The following is a 19203-nucleotide window of genomic DNA, read 5'->3' on the forward strand; positions in this document are numbered from 1 at the left end:
AAATGTTGGAGTTTTGCAAAGTCATATTTCTGTTCTGTTTTCTTTATTCCTTGACATATACTTCCTTTCTCCCTGTAAGTTTCCAGATACTCCCAGGACTTTAAGTACCACAGTATCTGATGACTTGAAATCGTGATCTCTCATTAGATCTCTCACCTGAGCTACATCGTGGTACCTACCTTCTTATCTGGATGCTGTATACTTATTGTGTCTCAGGGGAACCCCAATTCACCATGAACAATGAACTCATCACCTTTGTATGCCATCCCAGCCCTCTGTACACCAACCTTGAACACCTCTCCCATCACTCTTGTCACCGTCCCATCTGCCTGCTTCTCCTGTTCCCCCTGTGGTAGTAGGCACCACTCATAGTCACCAGTATCCAGTTCTCTTGTGGTTCCATGTGTGTGGAAGGTCACATGTCCCTACCCATTTAATAAGTATGGCCATGCTACAAAAGTATGAGCAGATTAATGTGTGTCTGTCGCTTCCATGAAAACAGATTCAAGTGCTGGTGTATAATTCACCACATTCTGTCCCTCTGACTTAGTACCTGCAGGGAAATGTTGAAATAGTGGCATCATAGTAACCTCCCTCAGTCTGGGTCCTAGTGACTACGAGGCACAAATCCCCCTGCCAAACTGCCTAACAAGAAACAGATATTTGCTGTTTGAAGCCTCTGTGATGTGGAGCTTTTTGTTAGTGCAGCATGACCCACATTCTCTGACTGGTACACCTTTTCTGGTTAATGGGACCCACTTAGCTAAGTGATCAAGCATCATTAACACTTCCCTTTCCTGGATTTTCTGCATCCAGATAGTTGATAAGCCCTAATAGCTCTCCTCCTAAATATCCCTTAAATCTATTTTGTCCTTTTTATTCTAACTGCCACTGTCCCTTTTGTAATTACTCACATTTTTACAAAACTTCCTAAATGGGTTTACTGTGTCCCCCCTGTCCCTCAATCTACACAAATATCCTTCACATGTCTTCTGGGGTATTTCAAAATAAAAATCTGATTTATTTACATTTTTAAAAATTTTTCATTGAAGTATAGTTGATTTACAATGTTGTGCTAATTACCGCTGTACAGCAAAGTGACTCAGTTATACATATGCATACCTTGTTTTTCATATTCTTTTCCATTATGGATATTGATATCTGTAGTTCCATTGAGATATATATATCCATAATGATATTGAATATAGTCCCCTGTGCTATACAGAAGGACCTTGTTGTTTATCCCTTCTATACATACCAGTTTGCATGTGCTAATCCCAAATTCCCAATCCATCCTTCTCCCACCCTCCGCCTCCTTGGCAACCACCAGTCTGTTCTCTATGTCCCTGATTCTATTTCTATTTCATAGATAGGTTCATTTGTGTCATATTTTAGATTCCACATATAAGTGATGTCATGATATTTGTCTTTTTCTTTCTGACTTGCTTCATTCACTTAGCATGATCATCTCTATTTGCATCCATGTTGCTGCAAATGGCATCGTTTTGTTCTTTTTATGGCTGAGTAGTATTCCACTGTATATATGTACCACAGCTTCCTTATTACTCACATTTTTTTAATTCCTGGAAAATCTTTATTTAGGGTTCCTTTGAATAGAGTCATCTATTTTAAGGACTAAGTCTTTGAAAACATCAGCTTTATTTTGTGAACAGACATGGCAGTCTTGGAAATCAAAGCATCTAAAAGCATATCCACAAGAAAAGAAACCTTATAAGAGAAAAGCAACTTTTCCCAGACCAATACTCTGAGAGGTAGAAACGCCCATCCCTAGTATCCCTTCCATTAAGAGAGAGATGGGGTGGGGAGGACAGGAAAAAAGGGAAATAGGACAAGAAGATGACGGGACAGAAGGTTTCTTGCCTCCCCAACTCTTTCAGTATCTAGAATTTATAACAATCTTACTTTCCAGAGTAAGTCTAAAAACCAATCCCTAGACCCAACCACGAAGCTTACTCTATTTTTCTCATCATTCTTCCATCCCTGTAGTTAACTACTCACTGTGAAAGCAACAAAGCAATGCTATGATCCTGATTTTTTTTTAAATATTTTTTTTAAAAAATGAGACAGAGAATGACCATTTAACTAGACAAGTTCTGCACATTTGTAACCCAGCAAGATCACTTCCCTGGGATTCTGGTTAGAGGTTAATTTCTCCATCCACAGGGATGGACTCTTGCTGCTTGCCATTCCATTTTGGTGTGGCTCTGTGAGTTTAGAGAAAAGCACGACCCAAAAATAATATTACTAAGCATTATTTTTATTAGTTCTCCTTTTATTCCTAGGAGAGTTTCTCTAGGGAAGCCCATGTTATGTTTGGAAGACAGTAATGTGGAATATGCAAAAAAAGTATGTGAGTAGTGGCTGTACATTCTCCTAGCTGCAAAGCCCCCAGGGGTCTCACCTGGAACTCTATTTAAACTCACATATTTAAGTCTAGAGGATAATTTCTAATGTTGGGTGCCCTATGGGATCTACCAACTATTCTATCACTTTAGATATAAATAACCAAGGGACAGGCAAAAGAAAGGAAATTAGCGCTGATACAGACTTTATAAAAACTAGAAATTGCTGAGATTATATTTTCCTAAGGAAAAAATTGATAATAATAAAGTAATATTAATAACTAGTTTATCATGGTTGTAATTCTCCCAAGATTGAAATGCACTTAGGCACCTAAGGATCGCTTTTGCATCCCTTTAATTTAATTGTTGAGTAACAATTGTCCAAAATTGGTAGTCATTGGGATTACATAGATACATTTTTTTCCAAGTGAATATTTTTGAGGGCATAGATTTAAAACATAAGTCCCCACTGAAAATTTCCTTAAGGATAAAGAAGGTTTTTCCCCTTAGCTCCCTCCCTCTATACCTCTCTACCTTCCCAACATGTTCTCCCACAGGACCCTATATCTTGGTATGGGAGCCGTGATTGGGAAGGTATTGGGGAAGGGAGAGAATTTAAGAGATTAAGAGCAAATCACCCAGGAAAAATATCCTCTGGGAAGTGCTCCTCAGATGGACCTGGTTGCTCTGGGATACTCAGAGTTAATGAGGTCACCTGGAAAGTTGCTACTAAAACCCCAAGAGATGCTCCTGCCCGGGTCCCAGACTCGGATGCATGGAATCAAAGGGCTCTGGCCAGCGAAACACAACCCTAAGTGCCACCAGTGACACAGTGCACTTGAAAATCCTTTGTCATTTGCTTGTATGACAGATTACTATCTGAGTGATGAATTGGGGACAAGCTGATATTACTGCTAGGAGGAGGAAAAAAAAACGTGTGTCCCTGTCACGTGTCTTCCTCTAGTCCATTTTGTCTTTGAGCACTTGGAAAGCGATCACAGCGGCACTGAGACTGACTTCCCTGTGCTTCAGAAAACACTGCCCTCACATGCTGTACCCGGGGTCCCTTAGCCACCACTAAGAGCTCCTTTCTGAGCATCAAGTACCATCCTACGTGCAGTGTTGGCTCTAGTTACTGGCTCTGGTTGCTACTTTGTTGTCATTCTTTTTTTTTTTTTTTATCATAGTGTTGTTTCAGCCAAGGTTGTTTTCAGGTGTATAACTTTGGATAAAATATGAAGGAGGAACAGTGGAAGCTAGCAGCCAACAGAAGATACAGCTATTTGGAAAATCTGGGCATGAGGAATTCTGAAATAATTATGAAGAAAACAGAGCAGAGGTAAGAGGTGAGCTGGAGACAGGAGTGAATATAAGGAACTAGGGAAGCCCACAGGAGGTAAGACCCAAAGGCTGAACACGGTCCTGATGCAACACGACCAACTCCAGCCTCCCCTCTGCTCATCTCTCCTCCTCTTGGTTACTGGATCGGATCACCTCAGCTTTCACTTTTTTCAAAACATACCAAGTCTGTCTCACCTCAGTGTCTTTGCACCTGCTGTTCTCTGTGCTTGAAATGCCCTTGTCCTTGCCCCTATATTATCTCATTTTCACCCATCTTTCGGGTCTCAGATTAAAAGCCACTTCTTTCAAGAGACCTCCCCTGAACCCCCAGTCGAAACAAGATCCCCTTGCTTACATCCTCTAATGTGTCCTGCACATCTTATGCTCATCGCAGCTTAGAGTCCTTCTCCCACAGCCATACAATTACACACGAAATCTCTACTTCCTCACTCGGCTATCGGCATCACGAGGTGTAGGGAGTCTGTCCGCTTTGCTAAAGAGTGAGGCGCTGTCAAAGCAGGGTGCTGGGCGTACGTTAGGGTGAGTCCTGGTGGTTTTCAAAGGAAGAAGGGTGAACACTGAAATGAGGAACTAACAGCCTGGAAAAGCATCAGAGGAGATGATATTAACAAGCAAGAGTTAGCAGACAAAGGTTATTTTGGATGAAAGTAATAATAATCCGAGTTATGCGTTTACACCTTCATACTTCTCAACTAGTTTAGCATCCTTTATTTGTGAAGACTCCAGTAAGAGGAGAAGCACAGCAAATGGAGACAGAGAGGAACGTGGCAGCTTATTGACCCAGCTCTAGAGATGCCTGTTGTGTTTGTGGTAAGGAGTGATTTTTAAGAACAAAACCTTGCATTTTGGTTGCATCTTAGGCTCTCCCACACGCTTTTCTTTGACCTTTTCTGGGATGCTCACACCTGAGACAGTTCCTCTTCTGGTCTCAGTTGGATTTTCAACGTTTCAGCTATAGGTTTTGCAGACTTTTCCAAGATTAATATCCATTCAGCACCAAAATTTTGTCTGCACGTTAGTTGAATCGACTCAAATCGAGTCATGTCTCTTCTAGCAATACTCATTTTTCTTAACTTTGAAATGATAGAAACACATGATTTAATTTAAAAGTAAAGGGTGAGTATGTGCATACCCTATTACACTGACATTAAACATAGGTTTGGTTCTTCTGTAATTCCCCATCTGCTAAATCTTAGCCTTGGTCCTGCTAAGATCTCATAATTATCCACACCTAATTTCCTCTTTTTATGTTTCTAATATTTCTAGAACCCTCCCCAAAATGTCAGTGCACGCCACCACTGCATTTATTTAAGTCCACTTGGTAATATTTCAGACCTTCTGCTTTAGCTGTTATCACTCTTACCATTACTCTTTTCCTTTTCATCCATCTCTGTCTCTTTGCACTTGCACCTCCATGCATTGTATTACAGCATTGCAGGGAAGAGTTGACTTTCCGTCTAAGCACTGCACTCTCTGATGTGCTGTGTGCACTTGGCACCTGGCATTTTCCTGTGCTGGGCTCAGTTTTCTGGCCCTGTAGTAACTGCTGAGGGATCCCAACCCATGCTTCCTTCAGAGTGTTCATCGCGGCCTTGAGAAGCAGATGATTCTTTTCAGTCTTGTTGGCCACCATGGCTGACAGGCCAGGGGCTATCATTGTACTGCCTGTCCAGGCTTCGTACTGTCACTCTCTCTGGTCTGTAGAGACTTTTGGATTTCAGTGATCACTCCAGTTTGGTTGATGCTTGGTTCCCCAAGATTTTTATGATCTGATTTAGGATAAGAAGGAACAACTCATGGGAAAGGCACATTGAGAAGACTACTGTTTTCTCAGAAAACAACAAAAGCATATGCCTCTTTTTGTGTGTGTGGCTTATATACTTTGGTCAATATGTAAAACTCTGGGGTATGCTCAAATTGCTGCTGTTCTAGGAGGAAAAGTCCTTTTAACTGTTTATTCTTTTCATTTTAACTCTTTCTGGAAATGCTGTGTAATTGCATTTCCAACTAGATTAACATATTTGGTATTTATATCCATCCTATGTTTCAAGCACAGCCATTACAGATAAGTATACTGAACTCAGGTTATTTAAAATGTCAGCGGTCATACAGCTAGTCAACAGAACTGAGAAAACCTAGCATACAACTTAGTCCTTCTGATTCTGATCTCAGTGTTTTTTTGACAGCATTATGTAATCACAGGTGCTAGAAATAAAATGACTTCCTTTATCAATGCTCTTCTGTGCATTTCTTCAGGTAGCAGGCACATCTTAGGCTTTGGAAATATGGGTGGCTATACATGGGTGGGAAGAAATTGTCAGGATCCAAGAAGGAACTAGCGGTAAAAAGGTCGAGAAAAAGTGGTGACCATTTAGTAATGGATAGAAACATGGGATCACTACGTGGTGCACTTGTAACTAATATAGTGTCATAGGTCATAGGTCAATTATACTTCAATTAAAATAAACAAATAAATAATAAATAAATTTTCAAATTAAAAAAAAAAGAGGTAAAGGTAGTGACTTCTTGCCATCTTGAGAACGGATGAAGCCGGAATGTTCCAATGAGCTAAAAATAGCATACAGCCTTCCAGGACTCCGGTTCTAACCCTGTCACTAGACACTTCTTCCCCTTCTAAGATTTTCTACTTCTAACAAAAAGAAAGGAAAGATTGTTCTTTCCTCCTCAGGAAATGTAGACATTAACGAGATGTTCTGAGCAAAGCTAGCAAGTCTTTAACATCACTGTTAAATCAATGACTTACTACGAAGCCCAACAGCCGTGAAACCATCAAATTATTCAACCCATCTTGTGTTCATCTCAAGGGAACTTATCACATACAAAGCCCGTGGTCTTGAAGAGCTTTTCTGTTGAAGTGGCTTGTACTTACTAGCTACTTTTCTCTTTCAAGGCAGTTTCTTGGTAAGAGAAGGGGAATGGCAGTGGGAAAAAGTTGTGTTTGTTTGTTTTACTGTTTTTGAATTATTAGAATGATAGCTGTCACTGAAAAGGTGTGAGAGGGATAGATTGGGGGGGTGATAAACTAAATAAAAAACTAACATAAGACTTTAACACTGCAGTCATCTTGGATAATATGTTTCTCAAGAACACTCAAGAGGAGGACAGATCAAGTATTAGCAAACATCAAGGATCACCATCACCTTTCCTCTTGGGAAACACTTTAAAAATAGTCCTGAGGGGCTTCCCTGGTGGCGCAGTGGTTGAGAGTCCGCCTGCCGATGCAGTTCGTGCCCCGGTCCGGGAAGATCCCGCATGCCGCGGATCGGCTGGGCCTGTGAGCCACGGCTGCTGAGCCTGCGCGTCCGGAGCCTGTGCTCCGCAACGGGAGAGGCCACAACGGTGAGAGGCCCGCGTACCACCAAAAATAATAATAATAATAATAGTCCTGAGTGTGTGTCGCAAAGGTCAGTAAACATAGATTTACAGGTAGAAATGACACCATCAGTGTTTCTGATTCTTCAGATTTGGGATGAAGGACAAGCCTGCAGGTGTCTGTGGGAAGGTGATCAGAGACATCCCTGGAAGAAGCTTCCCTGGACATACGGCTCCTTTTGCTGAGTTTTACTGCACAGTGGCTATTGTCTTGTATCGGCCACAGGTTTGATGGTGTTATAAGAAACTTGTCAATGTGGTGTGTGACCCTAAGCAAAATAAGGACCAACTGAGATTTATTAATGTTGATTTCCTGTTCGGTGAGTGAGCCAAGAGGAGGTGTCAACCCGCGTTTGTGTCTGTTCCATGACGGGATAAATGTATGTTACTTTCTATTTACAGAAAACGGCAGTTGGCCTGCTCGTGTGGTGCTGAAATGGGTAAGGATGAATGGTGCAGACAGTTCTGTCAACGGCACTTGAAGCTGTCTAAATGGTTTCTACAAATTCCCACCTGTGATGGACAAGGTCAAAAGCATCACGGAGGTGCCACCTCATTAAGACTGAAATGTACCTGGCTCCAAGCCCCATGCAACCGTCCCTGATGCTAAAATTAGTCCTATAGATGCCTGAGTACTTCTTCTTTCCATCTCATATTTGGTCCCATTAAGCACAGAGGACAGTTAATAAAGGAAGAAAAATTAGTCTAACCGCATTAATTGAGCTCGAGTAGAAGGGAGGGCGAACACCTATTTCTGAAAGGACAATGGGGCTTTTTTGGCCCATGAGGCTGAGTGCCTGTATTCTGATTTAATTTTTTCTTAGGCTTGAGGTGCACTATCCCTCCAGGAGAGGAAGTTTAAAAGTGTGTCTCTGCTTCAGTTCCTTCGAAAGAAAAGAGTGCTACGTGTACCCAAACAAATGAAAACAAACACACACACACAAAAAAAACAATCACATGACTAGAACCAGGATGACTAATTGTTCATAACATGATATCAGTGAACCTTGCACGGTGATTTTCTGTGTAGCGATCTATTAACAGGCCGTTGAATTAATGTTTATGAGCCCTCACCCAAATAGACAGTACTCTCTGAACATATTGTTATTAGAAGAACACGTTTTATCCTCATGCTTAGTTAGGACAAGAATAAACCAACCTTCAGGATTGAAAGAGAAATAGAGACCGTTTAGTTCAAATCTTTTTTTGAAAAACCCAGGACCAGTGAGGTTTAAAGACTGTCCAAGTGGCCTGCTGATTCTTGACAGAGCACCGATCAGATTCTAGGTCTTCTGAGAGCTGTGACATTGTTCTTTACGCTGGACCTCACTGGCCATATTAGTAGGAGTTCCCCATCATTCCTCTTGAATATAAAAATATGTTCTATAACCCTAGTGTCCATACTTCAGTAGGCTTAAGAGTCATCCAAGTCTTTCATAAAAATTCAGAGTCTAGAGTCTCACCTCCAGATATTCTGATGTAGTAGATGATGCCCTCCCACCTCACCCCCCAAAAAATCTAGTTTACAAATCTATTTTTAACAAGGCCGTGGTTGATTCTAATGTTAGACCATGAAACACACTCTGAGAGACAGAGTTCTACATGACTGAATATAAACCTGATGAATGGGTTGAGAAACAATAAGATTTTTCTTCATTTTACGAAAGGCAATTAAATAACTTCTCCCTGCTTTTATCTCACTACCTAAATAGAAGTATTTTTTATCTTCTCAGTGAAACTATAATTAGAAAGATTTCAAAGGTCTTGTAATCCTATACTGTCTGTTTCCTTCCAGATTCTATGCCATCAACTCATGCCTAGTTTTTTTCAAGACCATCTTCTTGTGCTGAAATGAGGTTTAAATCAAAATATAACCAAATATAGACACCTGTATCTCTTATGACACTAAATACTCTTAGCTTTGTGATGGGGCAGCAACAGTACAAATGCATGGACATTCAGAGAGGGGAGAGCACTTTCAGCTCAGGGAAACCCTGCAAAGAATATAACAGACACACTGAGCTGAGAATCAGTCAGGAAGGGCAAAGGGGAAGTAGCATTTATTGAATGTGTGTAATGTATCAGTTATTTTATTTACATAGTAGAAAAAGGGAAACAAAGATGGCAGCAACATTATACTGGGAAGAAAGAATAGATCTTTGTTTAGCTATACTGTGTAACTGATGGACAATTTAGATACTGTGAAACCCATCCATTTGTGTAAGGTCAAGATAAGTCAGGAGTGAGCTGTCAAGAAAAAACGTGAGCGACTTTGAAATAGAAAAAAGAAAAAAATCAGGGAGGGGAGTCCTGTCTGGCATACACTTCCAGGTTACCTTCTTCTTTTATTGTGTTTGAGCTCTTTTAAAACTCTGTCAGTTGCAGAATATTGATAGGAATGCAAGTGATTCTTGCCCATAGACATGTAAATTGTGTCCAGAGGAGAGACAGTTTCTTACTGCCCTGTGAATATTGACCATTTTTGCCATTATATACGTGTGATTCTTTCAGTTTTCCTTTGAACCAGCTGTAACACCTTACCAGTCCTCTCATTAAATAACGAGTTAAATAGAATATTTGTCATGTGTTAATTTTTAAATGTATTTATACATTCCTGATTTTACTCTTAAGAAGATAATAATTCTTAACAAAACCAAAAAAAGAAACTTGGTCTGCATTAAGAAAGTAAGCTTTTTTTTTCGTTTCTCCAGGTAGACTGAAAAAAAGGGGGGAGGGGGTTGGAGAATGGAGTGGTAGGTGCAAGGGTCAGTAAATCATGATAAGAGAATAAAGCTTTATGTGAAGGGACCAATGAACTGTTGCAACGGCAGGTGTAACCCAGAGACTTTTAGAATGAGAGCACTAACTCTTGAGCGGCTGTGCTTTTTTCCCCTTCCCCACTCATACTCCCAAACTGTTAATATATTCTCCTGCTCACACAGCATGTGTACTGGTCAGTGCCATTTAATAAGGAACAGAGCAGGTAGATGGAGAAGGCAGAACTGAGGTTGGCAACGCAGCAGCGCCTGAAGCTAAAGCTAGAAGAGCCTGAGTCTAAGACAAGAGAATTCTCCAAAACTTGCCAGATATCTGGAGGGATGTTGGGCTATCTACCCAATGTGTGATAGAGAGGTGATCCAACTAATATTTATTCATGTTGTTTTTTTAAATTAATAAGCTTTGTTTTTAAAGCAGTCTTAGGTTCACAGCAAAATTAAGCCAAGAGTACAGAGAGTCCCCAGATACCCACTGCACACGCCCCCCCCACACACACACACAACCTCCCTTATGATGGACACCCTACCCCACACTGGTACATTTACCACAGTTCGTGAACCTACATTACACATCAGTATCACCCAAAGTCCGTGGTTTATATTAGGGTTCGTTCTTGGTGTTGTACATTCTGTAGGTTTTCACGAAGGTATAATGACACACATCTACCATTGCAATATTTAATGTTAAATTTTAAAGGACACATTAATACCAGTTGAATGACTTAGTCATATCCCATTGCCTGACATCCAGGTACCACATTCCACATCTTTCTTTTTTTTTTTTTATCATCTTTATTGCAGTATAATTGCTTTACAATCGTGTGTTAGTTTCTGCTTTATAACAAAGTGAATCAGTTATACATACACATATGTTCCCATACCTCTTCCCTCTTGCATCTCCCTCCCTCCCACCCTCCCTATCCCACCCCTCCAGGCGGTCACAAAGCACCGAGCTGATCTCCCTGTGCTATGCGGCTGCTTCCCACTAGCTATCTACCTTACGTTTGGTAGTGTATATATGTCCACATCTTTCTTTAAACAGCCAGACAAAGTAAGTCTTATTAGCTCTCCTTAGTGCAAGAGGAAGCTGAGGCTCAGGGAAGTAAATCGACATGTTGGAGCTCAAATAGCAAGTAAGTGGTGGAGCTATCTACACTGCCTGACTCCAATATGCCCACTCTTGACTTTATTGTGTGCTACCTCCTAGAGTATCTGTACTTGTGGAAATAGTACCATGTGAAATACTTTGTTTTTTTTTTTATTGAGGTACTAAGCAAGTGAATCTCCAGCCAAAACATTAGCAAAATCAAGAGGACCAGAGAGAAAACACATGGCAAGTAGGTAAGTCCTCAGTCAGCAGAGTTGAGCCTATAGTGGCACCAAGGGAAGGTACATGAGCACGTTTTAAGCACTTTTTGGAGACTCTCAAGAAAAAGAAATGGGTTTATGATTGCAGTGCTCAAGCTCTGAACTCCTTGAATGCAAAGGATTAAGTTCTCACACCTTTCAGGATGAATGATAATTTACCAGTAAACAGAGACATATTAGACTTGTCATAGGCAGATTTTGTAATAATCAGGGCTGCACTTGTAAGAGAATCAAGGTTCCGCATTGTCGGTTTCAGCTTTTCTTGTTAAATTAACTTCTTCTCTGACAATATCCTTTCCGGGAGGAAAGGAAGGGTGGGAGAAAGGATACATTCAGATGAAGGAAATCTGCTACTAAATTTATCAGACTTTATTTGTTATGAGTTAGAAACAAACACTGAGATCAAAAGACATCTGCACATATTTGAGAATCCAAGCTCTTCTCTGTGCTTCTTTTGTAAATCACTGCCACTGCTCTCTACCTCTCCAATGCAATGTCACCCTCTTCTGTTCCAAAAGCACTCTCACTCTCCCCTTTATGCTTCTTCCTTTTCCCCCAGAGTATCTGTTCAAACATCGGGTACCACCTCCTCAAAAAAATCTTCCCTAACCACCTAGCTTAACCTTGACCCTCACTTTTTTCCCTCAGCCACTTCTCTTGAGTTGTTCTCTGACTCCTTCTTTATCCATCTTTATTTTTCTTCCAAGTATTTATCACTAACTGAAATTATTTTACGTCTTGATATGTCTATCCCTTGCCCACGCAACCACAGAAATGTAAGTACCATGAGGGACGTTTTCTGAATTGTTCATTGATATTTTCCCACCATCTAGCATAGTTTCTGGGGCACAGATAATGCTCCATAAATATTTGTTGAGTCAATAAATGAATAAAATATGTAAGGAGATGTTTAGGGGAAGAAGGAGCCACATGCAGAAGTGTCTCTAATTCTTCCCTGTTTCCCCAGCTCAGCTATCTCCCTGGACAAAGAAGCCAATCTCAAGCCTGCCATCACCACACCAGTCCCTAAAGGGACATATCAAGGTATGTGTTTGTAATGTTGTAATGTCCTATTATGCTGACTGAAGTTTGACAAGACTATTTTGTTTTTTTTTACCCTCTGACAACCCACAAGTTACTTCTACATTGGACCAGAGAAATTTGCGCAGAAACCCTAGGCCAACAAAGAAAACACAATGGTGCCCCAAAGGGTTTGTGAAATGGACGGGTTTACAAGCCCCGGAAAGTTTTCTTGGTTACAAGTTTTGTAGACTAGAATTCAGAATTACAAAATTGAATTCAGACCAATCAGGATCCTTCTGGCCACAGTCTGTCTTATCTAAGCTCTATTTGTGTTTCCAACCCTTCAAGATTCAGAGAATTTTCTCTCTCTCCCAAAACCTGTTTCCAGCTTTCAGTCAGCATGTAGTATCCTGATTAGTCCTGTTCCAGCCCTGGGCAGTGTTGCGATACTTTTGTGGGTTATTGCTGTAGTCTTTACACATTTACAGTGTCTCGGCACCTTAAAACGGGAGGGCTGGGGTGGGGTCTCTTTACAGATATTGGTGAAACCACCTTGACCCTTCCAATAGGTTTCTCTTGGCTGAGGTATCCATCATATTATCTTCCTTAATCCGTTTCTTTCAGTCCCATGTCCAATGCATACAGGTAGGTGAGGGAGGCAATGTTGAAAACAATGGAAATTTCATGAACTTTACCATTACTGTCCAGGAATTAAATCATGACTTTGGAACTTTCTAGATGTGTAGTCGTGAGAAAATTAAATTTTCCAAGTGTAAGGAAATTAAACTCCAACATTGAAGTAATGACAATTTTATTACAGGATATCAAAATGCAATGATTTTGATAACAAATTACACATAGTAGTAACTGAGTAAAGTTTTTTATAATTCCTTTCCACAGGTGGCTGAAGTTGTATGTGCCCATTTGTGAAACCCACCCCTACCCCCAATATTGTTTCTAAGTGAGCATCTTGGTTTCTTCTTCCCACATGCTTGTCTGTGGTAGGTACCATCTTTCCTGAAGCCAGTGGGTGTAAATGGACTTAGTGTTATATAATGTAAATGAGACTCTTCTAGGACAAACAATCTCATTAGAATCATTGATTTAAGAATTAGAGGTGGGGACTTACCTGGTGGCGCAGTGGTTAAGAATCCACCTGCCAATGCAGGGGACACGGGTTTGAGCCCTGGTCCAGGAAGATCCCACATGCCGCGGAGCAACTAAGCCCGTGCACCACAATGAAGAGTAGCCCCTGCTCGCCACAACTAGAGAAAGCCAACACATAGCGACGAAACACCCAATGCATCCAAAAATAAATAAATAAATTTATTTAAAAAGAAAAAAGAATTAGAAGTGGTCATAAGATACCACACTAAGACTGAGTGTCCTTTCCTTTCATATAAGCATAGTATGAAAACCCTAATGAAACATCAGTTGCCTCAAGACAAAACAGGGATTTGACTTACTCATGGTCAACTCATCACATGTGGGTATGAAATATCTTGCTGATAATAAAAGTTCTACCTCCCAGGACATAGAACTGGAACACCTGCCTGACCTCGGAAAATATGCTCAATCATACGTAACATGCTTAAAGGGCCTTCTCGTGCCACTTCTTTTCCAGATGTGCCGAAGCTCCGAAGTGCCTCCAGACTTGGTGAATGAACAGATTAAGGCTCAAGAAGATAGCCAAATATCTCTGCTGGTTTTTTAATCCTTGGTTTTTTTCATAGACTCAAAGGCTATTCAGAAAAGTCAAAAAGTTGGTATTTAGAAGATACAAGTCACATGGTATGAATTTTTTGGATATTCTCTTGGCTGACCCCAATTTCAGAAGTTAAGTTCTAGGCAAGCTATAACCTACGGGATTTCTATAAACTAACAGGAAAATTTTCCTATTCCTAAACTTCACAAACTAAAATCTACAAGTCAGACTGCAAACAACTTGCAAGAACTGTAACTTTCACTATAAAATCACTTAGGTCCGTTTAAACTCTATCAGAAAAGATTTTAAATAATTATAATCATTATGCTCTTAGCATTACAGCACACTAGCTAAAATAATGCTCCCAGCGTTTCTAAAATAATGTGATAATATGCCATATATGTGACATAAAAGATAATTAATTTTCAAAATGACAGCTGCAAAAATCTCTTCCTTTTAATTTTGGAGAGTAAAAACATATTTCTCAATTGTGATTCATACTGTTTCCACTCAAATTTCTTCAGAAGTTGTAGAAAGACCAACATTAAGATTTCTAAAAGGTTTTCAAGACAGAGCATGAAACAATGTATTTGGCAAAGCTGGTCTTCAACTAGGTAAAGAAGGAATGATAAAATTCAGCAAAAATTTTAGGGTATGAATACTAAACTATGGAAATGCCTATAGCATCCTATTCCAAGGCTTGATTCTAGTCTGAATGTAGGCTAAAAATAGAGTCACCTGGACCCATAAAATTCTCATACTCCCATCCTGCAGAATGTTGCATGTTTACTAAAGTCCCTCAAGGGTTAATCGTCTCTAATTTCATGAGCTATTCACAGGAATTTGCAGAATATTTGTAGAATATAAATTATTTCTTTTGTCCTCCTTGGACTGAAGGCTTGTAATGGTCAAAGACTGTCCCTTTTTTTCACTAAATGTTGGTGGAGATTAACTTTTTTAACTTAGATGTGTGTTTAGACTCACAGAGAAGCGAATGTTCCTGTTTCTCCCTCAAGTCTGGAGGGAAGTAATCTTACACATCACGCAATGAGCTTAAATGCTCCCATCCATATCACAAGGTTTAATCTCTCTCTTGAGCTCCCGAACAAGTTTTCTGTTTTCCGTATGTTTCTAAAACTCTATTCTAATAAAGCTGAACTCTTCATTATCCCTTTCCTGTAAACTGCTTCTCTGCTGAATTTTCTGCCTTGTTTAATAACATTATATCTTAATCACATGTGCAAATTTGGGAGTGATCCTCAACAGCTTTCTCTTCTTCATCCACTACATACAGGTACTCCATAAATCCTGATGATTCTATTCTCTGTAACGCTTCTGCTCTTGACGGTATTCTTGGGTTTTTTGTTTATTCGTTTGCTTTTGTTTCAGCTTAAACTAATTCAATAACTTCCTAACTAGGCTCACAGACTAAACATTCGCCTCCTTTGTTCATCATGTCGTAACCAAGCAGGACCCTGTGGGGCCTTCCAGAATCAGACACCCACCACCAAGTCCTCAACCTGCCTCTTGTTTGTAGAAAAGCTGTAGTCTCCCAGGCCTCCTCTAAGTCACAAAAGCCTGGCCCAAGAATAAATGATTGAAAGCAGGTGAGCATGTAATGACAAAAATAACAGTTGGGCCAGGAGAACTAGTAAGAATTCAAACAGTGTATCAGTCATACGGCAGTCACAGAATCTTTAGTTCCTCCCTGAAGTACCTAGATAACAGTGTCTGATGTACATTTCCTGAGTTGCTTTGCAGATGCTAAACCCACCAAATGGAAGAAGTTAACTACCTGATGACCATGCCCCCAGACCTACTGGAGCTTGAGGATAATGCTAATCGCATGACACTGGCCTGTTACCTCACCATCAACCAATCAGAGAACTGTGCGTAAGCCAATCACACACCCTGCAACTCCCCTCCCTCACCTTCCCCTTAAAAACGCTTCTCTGAAACCCATGGGGGAGTTCCGGTCTTTTGAGCACAAGCCGCTCTTTCCCCTTGCATGGCCCTTGCAATAAACCTTTCTCTGCCCCAAACTCCAATGTTTCGGTTTGTTTGGCCTCACTGTGCATCAGGAACACGAACCTGGGTTTGACAATACTCCCATCCTTTATCAAGCAAACACATAAATCTGGTTAGTTCATTCCCCTCTTCAAAAATTGCAAAGGTGGGCTTCCCTGGTGGCGCAGTGGTTGGGAGTCCGCCTGCCGATGCAGGGGACGCGGGTTCGTGCCCCGGTCCAGGAAGATCCCACATGCCGCGGAGCGGCTGGGCCCGTGAGCCATGGCCGCTGAGCCTGCGCGTCCGGAGCCTGTGCTCCGCAACGGGAGGGGCCGCAGCGGTGAGAGGCCCGCGTACCGCAAAAAAAAAAAAAAAAAATTGCAAAGGTTTGCTCACTGCCTCCAAATTCTCATCATGAACTTTAAAATATCTAGTTGCAAATTATCATTCTAGCCTTGTTCCTCTATGCATAATGCTGTGTGCCCTGTGCTCTAATCAGTTTCAGAACGGGCCCTTAATTTGTGTGTCTTCGTATTTTTGCCCCTGCTGCTCCCTCAGTTCTCAGGTCTTTATTAAAATCCTTCCCATCCTTCAAGACCCAACTCAGGTGCCACTATGCCTCTGGAATATCTAACCCCATGTCAGAAAAAAATTGTCTCTTCATTTAGATGCCTCTAGTTCATTTGCACATTTACTTAGCACTTATTTCATCTCCTTCCATGCTATCTCAAAAGGCTACATAAGGGCTTTTACGAGACAGCATGCTAACGACATTAGAAAGACATGGGTTACAATTGCCCCTTAGCCCCTTGCTAGCTGCGTGACCTCGGGCAACGAACTTAGTTTAAACTGTCTCAATCTCTTTTCATCATCTCTAAAATGTGGCTGATGGTAGATATTCCACATAACTATTATGAGGAATGGAGAAATCTATATACTTACAAATATCTGCTATAATTTAAAGAAGAGGTGTCAGAAAGAAATATTTTCTCCAAATAGTTTTTACTAAATAGACTCCTGTGATATTTTCCTTCTCAAGAAATAAAGAGCAGCAACTTCAAAAATCTGAGACGATAACTCAGCAACAACAAAATTGTCTGAATTTTGTAGATGAGTTGGGTTAGTTCCATAGATTGTTTTATCTTTCTTCCACTCAGAAGGACATAGGAAATACCCTTTAGGATACAGGGGAGGGCATGAAGCATATCTTCTACTAGAGACTGGCATAATCATCACACTAGGTTTTTGTTTGTTTGTTTGTTTTGTTTTTTGTTTTTTTTTTTGGTACGCGGGCCTCTCACTGTTGTGGCCTCTCCCGTTGTGGAGCACAGGCTCCGGACGCGCAGGCTCAGTGGCCATGGCTCACGGGCCTAGCCGCTCCGCGGCATGTGGGATCTTCCTGGACCAGGGCACGAACCTGCGTCCCCTGCATTGGCAGGCGGACTCTCAACCACTGCGCCACCAGGGAAGCCCACACTAGTTGTTTATATTTCTATTTACTCTCCCACGCTCTTGCCCTCTAGATTCTAAACTCCTTGAGGATATGAATCTCACCTTACTCATTCCTGGATAACCTCAGTGCCTAAATGAAGTATTGAAGTTCATAATGTTGAATTGAGTTGAATTTAATTTAACCAAATTGAAGATAATCAAATCTATGCTAACTAAATGAGTGCATCAAAAAGAGAAAAATACACTATTTGAGAATCATTTCCGTCCTGCTCTGTTCTATCTCCTTCACCTCTTGCTCTTTGTTTATATCAGCACAAGGAGCTTCTCCCAGCCTCCCTTCTCCTTTTCTTCCATTAGTTTCCATCTGTTTCTTCTGCTGTATTACATCCTTCCTGGGAAGAGTTGCTTTCCGTAAGGATTCACTTTGGTATACTCTCCCCCTTCATGATGGACATGTTATTTGTACAATCTGTAGAGTGTTTCATTAACAGAGATGTGTATGCTAGGAAGTGGGCTTGTTTATTATTCATAGTTGTCTTCATGCTGGAGCTGTGATCATTTTTCTCATTTGGGCTCTTCTGTGCCTCTTCAATTTGTCTTTTGTTTGCTCATCTCGCTTCAAAAACAGCCTGACTGCAGTTATAATTGTTTGGATTTGTAACAGATTAGCTGGGCCTTCTGATGTCTGTATAACTTCACAAGAAAGGGAAAATATGCACAAATGTCTCCAAGCCAGCGGACCTTCAGTTGTCTTCCTCTGCTCCCATCACCAGATAACACCAGGCACTTCCCAAAATGAGTCCACAGCATGTTTGCTGACCTATTAAACCGTCTCCTGAAAGCAATCATTGAACTCACCCATCTGTTCTGTCAGTATGCATGCCTCTGCTTCCCCCAGTGAAATTAAGAAGATTGAAACCAAGGGTAATTGTAATCCTATTATCAATAACAGCTCTTTCATAACATATTACAGTCAAAGTATTATTCCTATCAGCCTGAAAGCTGGTGGTTAGTAGCAGGATTTTAAAAATCATTTGTCTTAAAGCAGTGTCTAAGAATCACCTGAAAAGTCTAATAAGCACATAAAATTCTGATCCCCAACCCCCAGAAATTCTGATTCAGTGGATCTGGAATGGGACCAGGAATCTGCATTTTTAATAGATTCTCCAGGTGATCCAAGGATAGGCAGTCTGCATACACTATATTGAGTAACACTGGTTAAAAGTGTGATAATTATCCACCAGATGTCAAAACAACCATAACATTTAGAAAAAAAAAAAATCACCTAAATGATCATTAGGGGTAAGGCAATGGGTAAAATGACTGGGTTTTCAACTGGTTGTTTGTTAGATTATGAAAACTAGGTTCAGAGTCTAAAGTTAAGATTGTGTAAATGAGTGTCTGAGACAAATCATCATTTCTGCATTTTGATGCTTCAACCACAACCGGTATTAAACAATGGCTCCAGTTTGAGTATCTACTGCCATGTAACAAACTAACCCAAAATTTAGCGACTGAAAATAGCAGCGATTATTTCACAGTTTCTGTGGGTCAGGAATTCAGGAAAGATTAGGGTGACAAACCATTCTAGTTTGCCTGGGACTCAGAGGATTCCTGGGACATGGGATTTTCAGTGCTAAAACCAGAAAAGTTCTAGGCAAATCAGGATGCTTTGAGCTTAGCTGGGTCGTTCTGGCACAGGGTGTCTCAGGTGGATGTAGTCAGATGTCAGTAGGGTCCACTGTCATCTGAT

The sequence above is a fragment of the Neophocaena asiaeorientalis genome, unplaced genomic scaffold (genome assembly GCF_003031525.2).
Source record: "Neophocaena asiaeorientalis asiaeorientalis breed wild unplaced genomic scaffold, Neophocaena_asiaeorientalis_V1.1 scaffold14, whole genome shotgun sequence".
NCBI lineage: Eukaryota > Metazoa > Chordata > Mammalia > Artiodactyla > Phocoenidae > Neophocaena > Neophocaena asiaeorientalis.